We start from the raw sequence: 14,201 nt of genomic DNA, 5'->3' as shown, positions 1-14,201 counted from the left end.
CGCTAAGACTTTATTATTTCTGGCGTTGTTTCCGTTGTGTGATTGCGGTGAATCCGGACGGGAAATGGCTGACAGTAATTACCTACTAAATGACATGTCGTTTGTGGACGGTAACAAGCTAAGCCAAATTATGTCAATAATATTCAAGTTTTGTTAAATTTATTAATTTGTAATACAAAGTTAGGTAATTCTTTTCTCAAATTTACTACTTTGAATTTTTTTAAATATTTTTGAATAAAAATCATCTGATTTTAAATATGCTAAATAATTAAAATAGATGTTTTGAATCAACCTTTTTAAAAATAAAATTTGAGTTGTTGAAAATGAACTACTATTTAAGTATTTAGTAAATGAATATAATTAGTTGTTATTTATTATTATATCTTAAACCGATGTCTATATATAATGATTCATTTTTAAGAAATCAACAGTTGGTAATTGATACTATTTACTAAGTAATTAAATAAAATTATCATACATAAATATATTGTTTTAGCATAATATAATATATTTAATTATTTTAAATGATGTAATTATTATATAAAATTTAAACTCATTATACTATAGTTACTATAGATAATTAGTTTTGTAGTAATTAATAGTTAATTAGCACATATATTAATTTTTTGGGCAAACTAATCATAAAGTTGATAATCATGATCAATTAATCATTTTTACAATTTGCCTCCTCAATTTATAAGCTAATTGCCTTTCAATTGGCAATTTGCCTCCTCAATTTGTAAACTAATTTGTCAAATCGAATTAATTGACTATAACCAGCAATTTTATGACTAATTTGCCTATAAAATTTTCTAATTGCTATTGCTTACAAGTTGAAGGAGCAAATTGCTACTCAAATCATAAATGCAAAATTTCAGGAGTTCAGCTTAAAGCAATTGAAAGACTAAAAAAGTTGAAATATGGAAAAGCAAATTTAGTAAAGTTTGAGGAACCATGAAGAAAACTTTTCCTTATGGAGAAAAATTGATTGCCTTGGAACCACCTTCCCCCACCTTATCCTAGTTTCCTTCCAAATAACAGCATATGCCTTACAATGGATCCTCTTCATTTCTCCTCCACCCACAATCACTAATTCTAACTAACTCTCTTACAATTAAAATTGCACACAAAGAACATAACCAAATTAGATTGTTAATGGCTTGTGCAGCTACAAGACCCACTTTTTTATTCCACTTCTCCCAAATCTCACCTCCAAAACCCAAAATTTACCTCACCAAATCCCCATTTCTTTCTCTTCATAAACCCCATTTTGTACTCCCACTCAATTGATGTCTCCAAAGAAGACAAACCACCCATCTCCGACCAACCCACTCCTCCTCCTCCTCCACCGCCGCCACTAACTGAGGCGCCACCCGAAGCGGCGGAGACGGAGCAGACATTCGATGAGAGGAGGATGGAGGAGAAATTTGCCGTGTTGAATACTGGTATTTACGAGTGCAGATCGTGTGGGTACAAATATGATGAATCTGCGGGTGACCCATCATACCCAATTGCTCCCGGATTTCAGTTTGAGAAGCTGCCGGAGGATTGGAGATGTCCGACTTGCGGAGCTGCTAAGAGTTTCTTTGTGAGTAAGAGTGTTGAGATTGCTGGTTTTGCTCAGAATCAGCAGTTCGGATTGGGAGGTAACTCGCTTACTTCTGGGCAGAAGGCTATTTTGATATATGGCTCCTTGTTTTTGTTCTTTGCTTTGTTCTTGTCTGGCTATTTTTTACAATGATGATCAGAAATTTCTTTTTTCTGTATTCTGCTTATTGTATTGTGTTTAGTTTTTAATTATGATACTTGCAAATAGATTCAACTCATATTTAGGTCTTATTTCCTTCAAAATTATATACTTTCACATTGCTCTTTTTGAAAAGAAATTATTATTCAAATGAGTGTTTATTCTACGCAGTCGTTTGTGTCATTTTTACAATAAGATAATGAATATTTACAATATTAAAATATTTAATTATCATCCTAACATTGCAATGTCTCATTAGCAAAGGACGTGGCACAACCGTTGTTGCGATGTATAACTATTTAGCAAAAAATAATTAATATGTTTGTGTTATTCACTTGTTAACTTTTCAGAAGTTTCATTTTATTTTTATTTATTGAAGATTGAAAACACTAAAATTCTCATTAATTAATTAGAGTAATTAAATATAAAGTTAATAGTATACAATAAAACTTACCTAGGTTCAGTTCACTAGTAGAAAGAAAGTATTTTTTTTAAGGACGGAACCAAGTGAACCATAAATTTTACTCTCGGAAAAGTTCTACTTTCTTAGCATAGTTACCTCCAACCAAGCGATGCCTTGAGAAGATTAAGGGATTTAAGGCATCTATGTTCATTCAGTTGTTAAGGAAAAAACATGACCCTTCATGTGCAAAATCAAAAATGATACCAACAGCAGCATACTAATTGTCCAAAACCTGATGCAATAACTGCACAAGAACAAGTTAACTTCTTGCTTAAGTTATTTCCTGCATTGTTACTGCTGCTTCAAACCCTTAACATTCTATGTAAACCAAAAAGAAAGAATCCACTACTCTTGTGCATGACGTGCATCAGTCAAGTATAACACACAAGCTAGAGCTTTGAAGCTCGACAGACCTGCCTCAGTATGAATGTTCCAATACTGTTAAAACTGTTTTACATACAGCTGACAAATGAAAGTCTATTTTCTTTATGAAGATTGAAATAAGAGTGCACGAGAGAATAAACAAATACAAGAGGCGGATTGTGTCGGTAACTAATTACATCATCTATGACATTAGATACATTTAAACACTTCCTCCAATGAAATACTTACTGGGAGGGAGCAAGTATCCTACTGACTCAAACCGAACCACCATCGGAACAATATCAAACACTTCTCACATTCCGGCAAATGAGAAATTCAGAAACATGAAATATCTGCTACGATGCCCACGTCATTGCTATAATGTCCTCGTCATTGCACCTTATCACTCCAAAATAAAACGGCAAATAGGTACCGGGTACATTGCAGGAACAGCTATTTGTTCACCCCGACGGGCAAGTTCTTCAAAATCTTGCTCTTAAGTGGAGAACTCGCACTTTTGCTGCTGAACAGGAACACCTCTAGCACAAAACATTTTTAGCCAAATCAAATATATTATTGATGATTTAGCTCTGAGATTTGTTGATGATTTAGCGCTGAGATTTGTTGATGATTTGGCCTTTCCTGAATTGATGGTGTCCTGACCTGATAAGTCTGCTTCTCATGTGCAACCCTTTGGGCTATTTCTTGTCTGAAGTACAGCTCAGCATTTCCTTCAGCTTTACCGATCCATTTGGTGGGCGGTGATGGAAGAGGGCCCATGTTCTGCCCAAACTGCTGATGTGCGTTCGGACTGTATCCTGTATTTTGTATGCGCTGTGACATTACTGCCGGAGACCTGCTTCTGACATTCTCTTCCAGATTCAAAGTAGACATCCCATCATGGTACTGGTCATAGTATTGTCCCCTATCATGAGCCGCCCTAAAGTTGGTTCGGTTGTTGGACACACCATTTGCCAACAGAATAGGTCTAGGATTATTCATCAGACCGTGCTGGTTATTTTGGTTACCATAATAACTGTTCGGCTCACCACTGTAACCCCTTCCATAACCAGAAGGTCCAGCTGGTCTAGGTCTGTTATATGTAGGATGGCCTGGGAGATTACTATATGGCTGATGCTCAAAAGTTTTGGAAGGTGAACCATTAGGTCTGATATTAAGTGTGTTCTTGAGAAGACGATGAGCTGCCTCACCCAATAAAGGGCCAGCTATTGCTCGTGGTACTTGAGACCTGTAAACAGACGTGCATTTCAGAAAACACGACGAAGGGCTAAGCGAGTAGCTCTAATTTATTTCATTAATCCAAATGAGAACTAAAATTGTGATTAAAAAATAACGATATAACACAATTAGTATATTTTTTAGTTTGTCAAGCAACCTTACCAACTGTACGTTCTTTAAAGAAAATATAAAACTATTATAACTGTCGCCTCTTCCCCCAGTCAAGGGTTTAAACAAGTCGAGCTACTCTTAAGTTACTTGAAATGCAAACTATTCAATTTGACACTACTCTCATCTGTAAAACACAAGCAGCCTCAATAATACTACACTCAAGTTGATGACACCTCATGTCACTCCAAATTAAATTTTTCAAACTACTTTATAGAAGGTATTGATTTTTAATGACAAATTGACAGCTTATGGAATTTTCGCTTCACCAACCATATAGATAGAAAACCTTATTTTGGGTTCATTCCCGCAGAGTTGCATATTAGTTTAAGAGCTGTAAAACTTGATTTGAAATTGTCACAAACTCGACTCGGAACATTATTAACTTAAAATCTAGTAATAGAAAAAAAAATCAATTACTATGCAGGGTGCACTACACCGGCTCATTAAGTGTGACCATTGTTCAAAGAAAAAAAAATCAAATAAGCTCATAATCCCATCCACATCTCTAACAAGAGATGCTAACGGGGAGGAAGAAACAGTCTGTGCCCATGCAAAATCTATCATTTCATGCTGACTAACAATTATACCTTTCTCTGCCTTGCTGGCGCCGACCACTATTATCCTCATGCCATAACGTGGGGAATGGTTTAACATTTGTAGTTTTTACAATCTGCAATCAAAATCACACATCAAAAATGGAAATGAACAATTGATAATGCTACGCAGAGTAAAAACTGTATGTAAACATCCTTGCTCTTTCAGATAAAACTTATGTCCAATACTTTGGGATGCAGAGTTTCCAAAGACTAAAATCTGTCAAGGAATACACTCAGTTAAGAAACTTGCATCTCAGATTACCCAAGCATGAAAAAATGTCAACATAACCAAAATATATTCATAAACATAGAGCATTGTTCCATCATCTGCCAGAGAAAAATATACACAAATGTACAGTTCACAGCTCCAATTATTTCTAGTGTAAAGGACACAACATCCAATGTATTCATTGTTTTATTATTCGTTTCATATTGTGCATTGGCAGAAGCAATGTCCAGATGATTGGTCATACCGGAGCTTTTCAAATCCAAAACAACATGAACTGACCAAATTTACAAGCATGTACCTTTTCAGGCATGATCACGCCACTGGGAAGTTCAGGAATGTGTCTATGATTCGCAGGGTTAAGATATGCGACATTTCTGCAAAGCAAGAATGCTCAGCATGATGAAATTGAACATCAATTTCCCAAAGCAGAATTAACAAAAGAGAACTTACAACACTTGGTTACGTTCTATACGGGGCAATCCATTGACAGGGGAAGTGATTGTACTCCTCAATCCATTCCTCTCATATAACCAAATATATCCATTCATCCCACCACTGCAACATGGCGCTAATAAATGAGTTCCAAAACACAGTAAACATTTTCCACGAAAGTGAGCAAAAGCATTTCAACTCAATGATCAATTATCGTAGAAATCAACTAACCTGGCGTTTGGGTCTATTGTCCAAGCTAATCTTTGAGATGGTGGTAAGCCAAAATAACCTTTATAATATGAGATGACTTGTGCAGCCATAGGATGAGCAGGATGGACATAAAGTAAATCAAACATAACACTATTTCGGCGCCGTTCCTCCTCCTGCAAATTACCAATGTAAAATTTTAGCACTGCCGGAATCATATCCACACAAATATGCTGACATCAAGAAATCATTTAAAGTGAAATTCATGAAAGAGGCTTGCCACCATCTTCTAATGCAGCGGTGCTTTGCTACTAAATATCACATGATACCACAATCTAAAAAGTATGTCGACAGCTTCCATCTTTTTTCAAAAATTTACTTATATTAACAGTATCTAACTTTAGCAAAAAATTGAAGCTTTCCATATACATGGAGCACTTGTCTTCTTAACCTGAAATAAATAGAAGTAACACTGAAGGTTTTTTGTCTAACTAATGTTTCTCCAACTCCAACTAGTAATCTCTCAAAACATAATTGGATACTTAAACAGACAGTTTTTACATACTGGTTAAAAAGCTTGGCTGAAAACATCAACATTTTAACATCTGAACATAAAAAACAATCCTCCACTAAAATGGCCATTACATAGGAGTGCATGATGATATACTAGCTTCTATTTGCAACTAAACTGCACAGTAAAAGCCAGAACTTTATATAGCTGAATACATAGAAGAACAGTATCAAATCAAAACAATAAACTAATAATTTAGGGCACATGATTCAGACCGTTAAAGTGCCTTCAAGTTTCTTTGTTTGGCCAAGCAATTTCCTCTCATCTATGAATGGCAATTTAGCAATTCCCTGAATTCCAACAAAGTAATGCAAGAAAACTTATATTACTCCAATTGCAAATAATAGCAATCTCAGAAAACATGCTGGCTAGATAAATATTAACCTGCCAGGCAAAGCGTTTTCCATTCATGTCAATCTCAAACTCTGCCCATAAAAAGTAGTCTGAGAAAATTTGCGATACCAAGCATTTCACAAAAAAGAAAGTTGATTAATGATATAAAATCAAAACTACCTGAGGGAAAAAAATTAGAAATTGGCGATGAAGGTTCGGTCATCAATTTCTGATAAGCTTCTGGCAGAGCATTAGAACTGCAGCATGCCCCATTTTCAGTCAGAACATATCAATTGAAAACTCTGTATAGGACAAAACAATGACATAAGCAAAGGAGGGGGAGTGAAAGTGGGAGAGTGCCCATGCCTTGCAGCTGGTAGGGTTCCCATTAGCTGATCAAAGGGTTTAAATGGCTCTCCTAAAAAGAAGGTTATTTCCAATTCAGCAAGACCCTTCAGATCAGAGGCAAATGGAGCATAATGGTATGGATAAAACCTGAAGAAAGAGAAAGCAAGTAGTATCAATTGAGTCAGAATATTAACAATGTGCTTCCAAAGTGGTTAAAATCTTATTCAGGACTTCTAGCACTGCATACTGCATGTTCTAGAAGGGAAGTCATATTTACCTTAAAGCTCAGGCAAAAACCAGAACAAAAAAAGGATTGAACTACTTAAAATTAAATTCAGCTAAAAGTACTATCCCTCCTTTTCTTTTCTCAGATTTTTACCAAAGCTCCAAAAGGAATCTTAACCATGTCATTACAATTTGTACATGATAAATGTGCACCAATAAAGAGTGTTCAGATGTATTTACTTAGACATCGATTCAGGAAAGGTACATTTACAAGTCAAAAATCCGGTTATGTTAATTTAAGCCACAATTGAACTAACCATTGCCAAGAGCAAACACCTTGGTAGTAATAGCGGCAAACCCAACACAAACCTTCTACATACTTCAAAACCTGCACCAAACAACTATCAATACTTATTCTGAAGTCTGCACTGGTACTTGAATCGTCATTCGGAAAAATTATAGAAATAGAAAGGGAATAACAAACAGTGAGCTAAAAAACTTTCTTATTTTGGTTTTGGAAAAGGGAAGGATAGGCCAAAGCTACAGCAGACGATCAAGGTCTAACATAAAAAATGAAGTTGCACATAATCGCTTCATACTAAAACATTAACTTACCACGTCTTTTCTAACTTTGTCGATTTCATCAGGAGTTGTTAGACCAAATTTCTCAGCATAGTATCTTTCTTTGTAACCAGGCTCCCCTAACTTAACCTGGAATCAAAATTATAAGAGAAAGAAATTTTCAAATCAGTGTATAAGTAAAATAGCAACATGCTCCAACATGAGGGGACTAAAAATGGGATGCTCTTGTCCTTAACTGACCCACCTTGGATCACAACATAATATGTCGCAAGAAAACAAGTATCTTTTTGCAAATTACAATTAATACAGAGGAACTCAAACCTCAAAAGCAAACAGAATTATTCAAATTTGGATTTAGCTTTATATAGAAAATCATGCATTGCATCGTCAATAGGATGGTGCTTTCAAAATCACAACTCTGCAAAATTGTACCTTGGTACCAACTACCGAGCAAAAATTTGCCATTGTCTCCTGGGTGAAACTGAACACGGCTGACTTTTATATCTATGGCCAAAAGACTCATGTGTGAAGCAATTATTAATTGCAGTGCAATTAAAAGTGAAAGGCTCACTTGAGGGGATAGACCTTCCCAATTCTTAAGGAAGGTGTATTGTGCAAAAAAAAAATGCTCACTTGAATGAAGCAAGGGATAAGATATTAATAGAACTAATTACTATTAAAATAATGTGCTAAAAACATAATTCTTTAACAAATCCAATTTCCAATGAGGCAATAACTACTAAACTTGTGAAAAATCAACTCGCATGATAATAGAAAACTCAATAGCCTTAACAGAAAATCTCTCTGACATTAGGAATAAAGATTGAGTCTAAACATCTAATATTAAAGCTAATAATTAACTAATATTCTCAAACTAAACTCATTATTAGAATCTAACCCCCAGTCCTCAACACATAGTTCCTCATGAATATTAGATTCATATCCTTCAACATCAATCTCATTATAATCCAGTCCCGCTCAAGATCTTTGAGTTGAAGTTGTGAGGTAAAGCCATTTGAATTTGCAGCTGACTATCCTAAGTTGGTTACATTTCTTGTGATTCTACTGGGTTCAGAGTTTGTCCCTGGTTCTTAATACAGAGAAATGCAGCCTAAAGTATCTCTCACCAACGTTAAAAAAAAAAAAGAGATGGAAACAAAAGAAATATCAAGAACCCTTAAATGTTTATCCTAGCTTTTATGATTTAAATTAAACACATTATTTGACTTAATTAGTACTCCCTCCATCCACAATTGATAGGCTTATTTATTTGACTTACACCTATCTAAAATACTCTTATTAAATGATTCATTCATCAATCCAATGCACTTTTATTAAAATGGTGATTCAAAACGACTCATAAAAACATATAATATTGGCACTATCAAAAATCGTTATTGTTGTTCTTATTAAAACCATAATCAATTAAATTTAGTTGACTAGAACTAATTCAATTAAAGGTATTTTAGATATTAGCCAATCAATTATGGACATAGAGAGTATTTTCAAATACTATTTTATCCTTTCATATCTTAAGAAATAAAAGAAACCAATTTAATAAAGCACTTTGCACTTTGTTCGCAGCGCTTACACCAAAACGTGTGCGCTTCATTAAAGGTGCGCTGCAAGCGCACAAGGCAGGTGCTTTTAACAAAACTGGCTAATTGCTTTAGTTGTAAATCTATTTAAAAATCTAAACAAATTCTTGTACTCAATAATAGTTATCTCATTTCTTAATTTTGAGAGTGCATCCGAGCAACAAATTATTATCATCACAAACCTTGTCTGCAGCAGGTGTTTGCATCTCTTCAGAGACCTCTCTTCTTGCTTTGAGTTTCGCCTCCTCATTATTCTCGAAATACTGAAATAAATTAAATAGCACAAGTATTGAAAAAAGGGTTAATGTACTTGAAATGAAAAGAATAAAAGGACAGGAAATAAAAGATACCGCATTATAATGAAAACTATAAAGACAAAACTCTTTTCCCTACTATATCTCCTATCTTAATAAATGTAAATGAACTCTTTACCTGCCGCTATTTCTCTAACTTCAATAAATGGATTGTAACTGTTTCTCTAACAGAGACATAGGGGCTTAGTAAAGTTTGAAATGCACATGTGACATAAAAATTATATGGAATATTTAAAAATGAAACACATGTAGCATCAACAGCTAAAAACATGTCATTAGTAAGTAATAACAAGCATGGAGTGTTCCAACCCAAGTATCGAATTAAATTGAGCCATCTCACTTTGTGAATGAATAACTTCATATCTTCATTTCAAAACAATTAATTGCATTCAAAGTCAGATCAATTATTTTTAATTTTTTGTTTTAATATTGTCCTATGACTTGAAAAAAAGGAGCTTGTGATGAGGACTCTATTTGATTAAAGGAATGGCATGATATGCTAATCATCAATTATAGTAATTAAGATTGAATAAAATGAGTACGATTCTATTGGATACCATCGTGACAGTGGGCTAAATCATTTTGTGAACAGACTCTATAAAAGTAATATAAATAACATGAAAGCGGAAATACTATAATATTTGATTCAAATAGGCGTGTCAAATATGCCTGCTGCAATGCACAGGTACGTCGCACGGTACATTAAAGAAGCAAGACATGACAGATTTCAATTACTTAACGTGCTTCTTCCAAATTTCACAAATTTTGTACATATGACTAATAGCTCTTGTGAATGACATCAGAACATGAAAAAGGAATGCACCTGCTGTATACGAGTCCTTTTTTGAAAGATTTGCTCTTCATAAATTGCAACAGACTGGATAAAATGTTCAACTCTATCTAGATTAACCTGTCCATATAAAATTAGACCATTATTATCGCATTTGAACATATAATACAGCACAAAACAATGCCACTGGAAGTAACATATATGAATTGAGAATATATCATAGCATTTGGAATCTGTAATATGCCCAAAACAGCAGATAATTTACAGGATAAATTCTCATGAGTCTAACGAAATTTACAAAGCTTATGCAAAGAAACTATAAAAAAAAAAGATTTTCAAGAACTAGTTTAAAGCCATTCTTGCAATGTTTAACTATAGTTTATAGCCCCAAAAACAAAATGTTGAGTAAGCTACAGCAAAATTAAAATGGTTCAAATTCTATCATTACTCTATACATGAAGTTTACTAAGTTTAAAAACGGCACTTGACGTTTGGAAAAAAATAAATTTAATTGATTGAATAATTTTTAAAATTTTAAACTGCTTTTTTGAACCTACTATTTAGAAAGGCGTCAATTTACCTGTACTTTCTTCCAAATAGAAGTTTTCAAGACTCAAAAAATTAAAACATAAATATATATATATATATATATATATATATATATATATATATATATATATATATCGGAGCAGTACTTTTACCCAACAAAATCATGAACACACCTACTAAAAAGAATAAATGAAGCTTCAGTATTAACCTTAACATTGTCACTATAAGATTCGCTATTTATATTGCATGCATCTAATCCTAATGAGAAAAAAGGTAATGAAACCAGGACCTATCTATTGATAGCGACTAGCTATAGTATCTAGTGCTGAACATATTAAGGGGGGAAAACATAAACCACTTCCAAAGAAAAAATACCCATTATCCACAATCTAGAAGGCCTACAGATGACGTCAAAAAAAATAAAGATTACCTCACCCGCATCAGTAAGATAACCACCCATTGCAGAAAACTCCCTTCTGTATACGTGCATCAACAAATTAATAGCACCCTGAAGAAACATAGGTTGCAAACAATTATAAGCAAGCAATGTTGTGGAATTAAAAACAAATAAAGAAAAATCATATCATGGCTTAGAAAATGCAATTCCTTAGAGTGACAGCTCCTGCCTGCTGGCTTACCTCCCTAATTTCCAATGTTGGCATATGCGGAAGGAAATCGTTGCCAACAAAGAAACACATGAACACAAAATCATCCAGTATTCTCTCAAAGTTGATCTCCAATGGAGGGTTTGGAATATCCAATTCATATTGCAAATATTCTCGCAACACCCAAATGTGGAGAACTGTGAGGACAGTGATGCAGTTTAATATTATTCAATGGGTTAGACAAAAATAAAAAAATCAGTTCTTAAGCATCTCCTCTCCAACCTGATATTTCTTCTTGTGAATTGGGGCATCATCTGGTGCATTCCAATCCAGAGGGTTATCCCCTGACTTACCAGGGCAATCAGCAGCGAGATGGCCAGATTGACCGCAGGAAAAACACTTCTCTTGTTGCCCAGGAAATGTGACCATCTACAAGTTAAATAGAATATTGAGATCAAACATGAGCATGTCAACAAACGAAAGAAAATTAACCATGAGCATGTCCAGAAAAGGATAAACCAAGAGCACAAAATGAGCTGGAATCATGAAATGCACATATAAAGTCACGAGCCTCTAACCTCTCTCAATATTGAAAAGTGAATTTCATGTGTTGCTAAAGCCAGCATAATCAAATCAGCATCCTGGTTAAGATAAAATAAATAAAATTAGAAATTAAAAAAACCTGAATAATAAATAAATGCCAGGAAAGTAATTGATATTGTCAAAGTGATGAGATAATCATTATTAGAGATTAGAAAAAGCTTACCAGACCATATAGACAATGGCGTGTGTTCGGATTAAAACCAGGAAAGTTACGTTGTAATCTTATGTACGACATAATTTTGTGCTCTCCCTCACCAGCAACATTTGCATCAGAAAGAATAACCTTCAAATAATTACCCAATGCATCGCCATAATTAAATTTAGAGACAAAGAATCCTGAAAGCCAGATGTCTATCGAAAAAAGAAATAAAGAAGGGATTACTCCACAGGCAAGGAATGATCCGATCTTAGAAGGGACTAACTGGGGGAAAGGATAACACCAGTCACACCTTTGTATACCTCCATCCTGGACTGTGGTTCAACCTCATATGTATATAATACTGAAGTGCGACTGAGAGCACAGCCATGAATTGAGTACCGGGCGTGATAACATTAGAGTCGGATGTTTCAGGCTTTTCTGTACGGGATAACAGCTTCCCTTCAGCCTCAAATCTTTTTCTGAGCCCTTCTTCCTCGGCTTCCTAAGACATCAGAAAAATAAAAAGTAATACACTAAGCAAGATAACCACTATTGAAAACTACTCGATATGGAAAGTCTAAACCTATAAGATTTCAGTTAAAATCCTATTCTATTCAGTCAATTATCATGTCCAGGAAGTATTATAGTTACTAGAATAATAGAATTCAATTCTTTCAAATTAAATTATATGATAATGACAAAAAATTCTTACTGCTTCGGCAGCATCTTTAGCAGCTCGAAACCGACGAGACCGTTGCTGATTCATTTTAGCTCTAGGTGCAACTCCATCTACAAAAATTAAATAACTTCACTGAGCCATTCTCCATGAATAGATACAAAAAGTAACAAAAAAATAAATTGTTGACAATTCTTACCAATTGCCATAAATAGAAGCTTCCTAGGCCGAACCATTGAGAATATATGATCAATGTATTCAAAAATTGACTTGAAAACATCATCATAAGTCGGAGGAAGCGGCTGTTACAAACATCAAACAACAGATTAGTCAATTAAAAAAAAACTCTAAACATAAGATCAAATTAACAATAATTTATAATTAATTACCCTTTTCTCCGGATGAAAACAAGGATGAATGATACCGTTCATATCTAGGTATAAATTATCAAATTCTAAACCGTTAGGGTTAGGTTTTGAGGCATCAACAGGTTTAGTTACGCCATTGATGTCTTCTTTAGGTTCATCTTCAATTACATCGACAATTGCTAGTGCATACCGGTCGGCGAGCCACCTGTAAAACGCCGGTACACCCATGGCGCGGTTCTGGCTTGGTTTTGGTTCGAAGCTCCGGTTCGATTAAAGAGAAGACGGTGGTTTGGTGGGAAGAAAGAGAGAGGTTTCGAGATCTGCGATTCACGTCGTCGGTACGAAATGGAAGGAGTGAAATGGACGATAATACCCTTTTTGGTTATTCGATTTATATATGGGTAATATACACAAATCCCCTAAAAATGGTCATGTCTATTGTTTTTACCTCAGGTTTTTTATTTTTGCAGTAATCTCTCAACTAAATCAAAAATATTTCACAAATCCCTCAATAATCCTAAATGAACCAAAATCAAAATAAAATAAGACACTTATAACCTTCAACCAAATCAACATCTGTAACAGTTTTAACATCACACAATGGTTCACACAATTTCATTTTATCGATGTAGCATTTCGGCGGAGCTACGACGACAGTTGGGCGGAGGGATGGCGGTCAGATGGCAGTTCATGGCGGTCCGGTGGAGGTATGGCTGATCACCTGTCATCTCCTTATTCTTGGATCTACAATTATTCCACCTATTATAACTAGATCTATATCCATCATCGACTACTACCTGACTTCGCCGGCTATTTATGGATCGCGCAAACGTTCTTCGACCCTCACATCGGTTTCATGGTCTCCGGTAACACAATTTCACCAAATCTGAGCATCAATCAGTAGGATATTGAGAAAACTTAAGCAATCAAAGATGAGTAAAGGAGGCGCGGAGGCCGGAGCAATTGAGGTAAAGAAGAAAAGAGCAATTTTCACAATAGAAGCTGAAGAATGCTGAGAAAGAAGCGGAGGAATTACTGAGAGAATGATTTGAA

The 14,201-nt window shown here is 34.8% G+C and overlaps 2 pseudogenes; one reads left to right on the top strand and one right to left on the bottom strand.

Annotated features, from left to right (window-relative positions):
- Window positions 1–1,015: 1,015 nt before the first annotated feature.
- Window positions 1,016–1,826, top strand: LOC126673644 (uncharacterized; annotated as a pseudogene).
- Window positions 1,827–2,673: 847 nt separating this feature from the next.
- Window positions 2,674–13,537, bottom strand: LOC126673645 (5'-3' exoribonuclease 4-like; annotated as a pseudogene).
- Between the last annotated feature and the right edge of the window lie 664 nt (window positions 13,538–14,201).

The sequence above is a fragment of the Mercurialis annua genome, linkage group LG3 (genome assembly GCF_937616625.2).
Source record: "Mercurialis annua linkage group LG3, ddMerAnnu1.2, whole genome shotgun sequence".
Classification (NCBI taxonomy): Eukaryota; Viridiplantae; Streptophyta; class Magnoliopsida; order Malpighiales; family Euphorbiaceae; genus Mercurialis; species Mercurialis annua.
The sequence above is the reverse complement of the archived record's forward strand: the minus strand, read 5'-3'. Positions and strand labels throughout refer to the sequence as shown.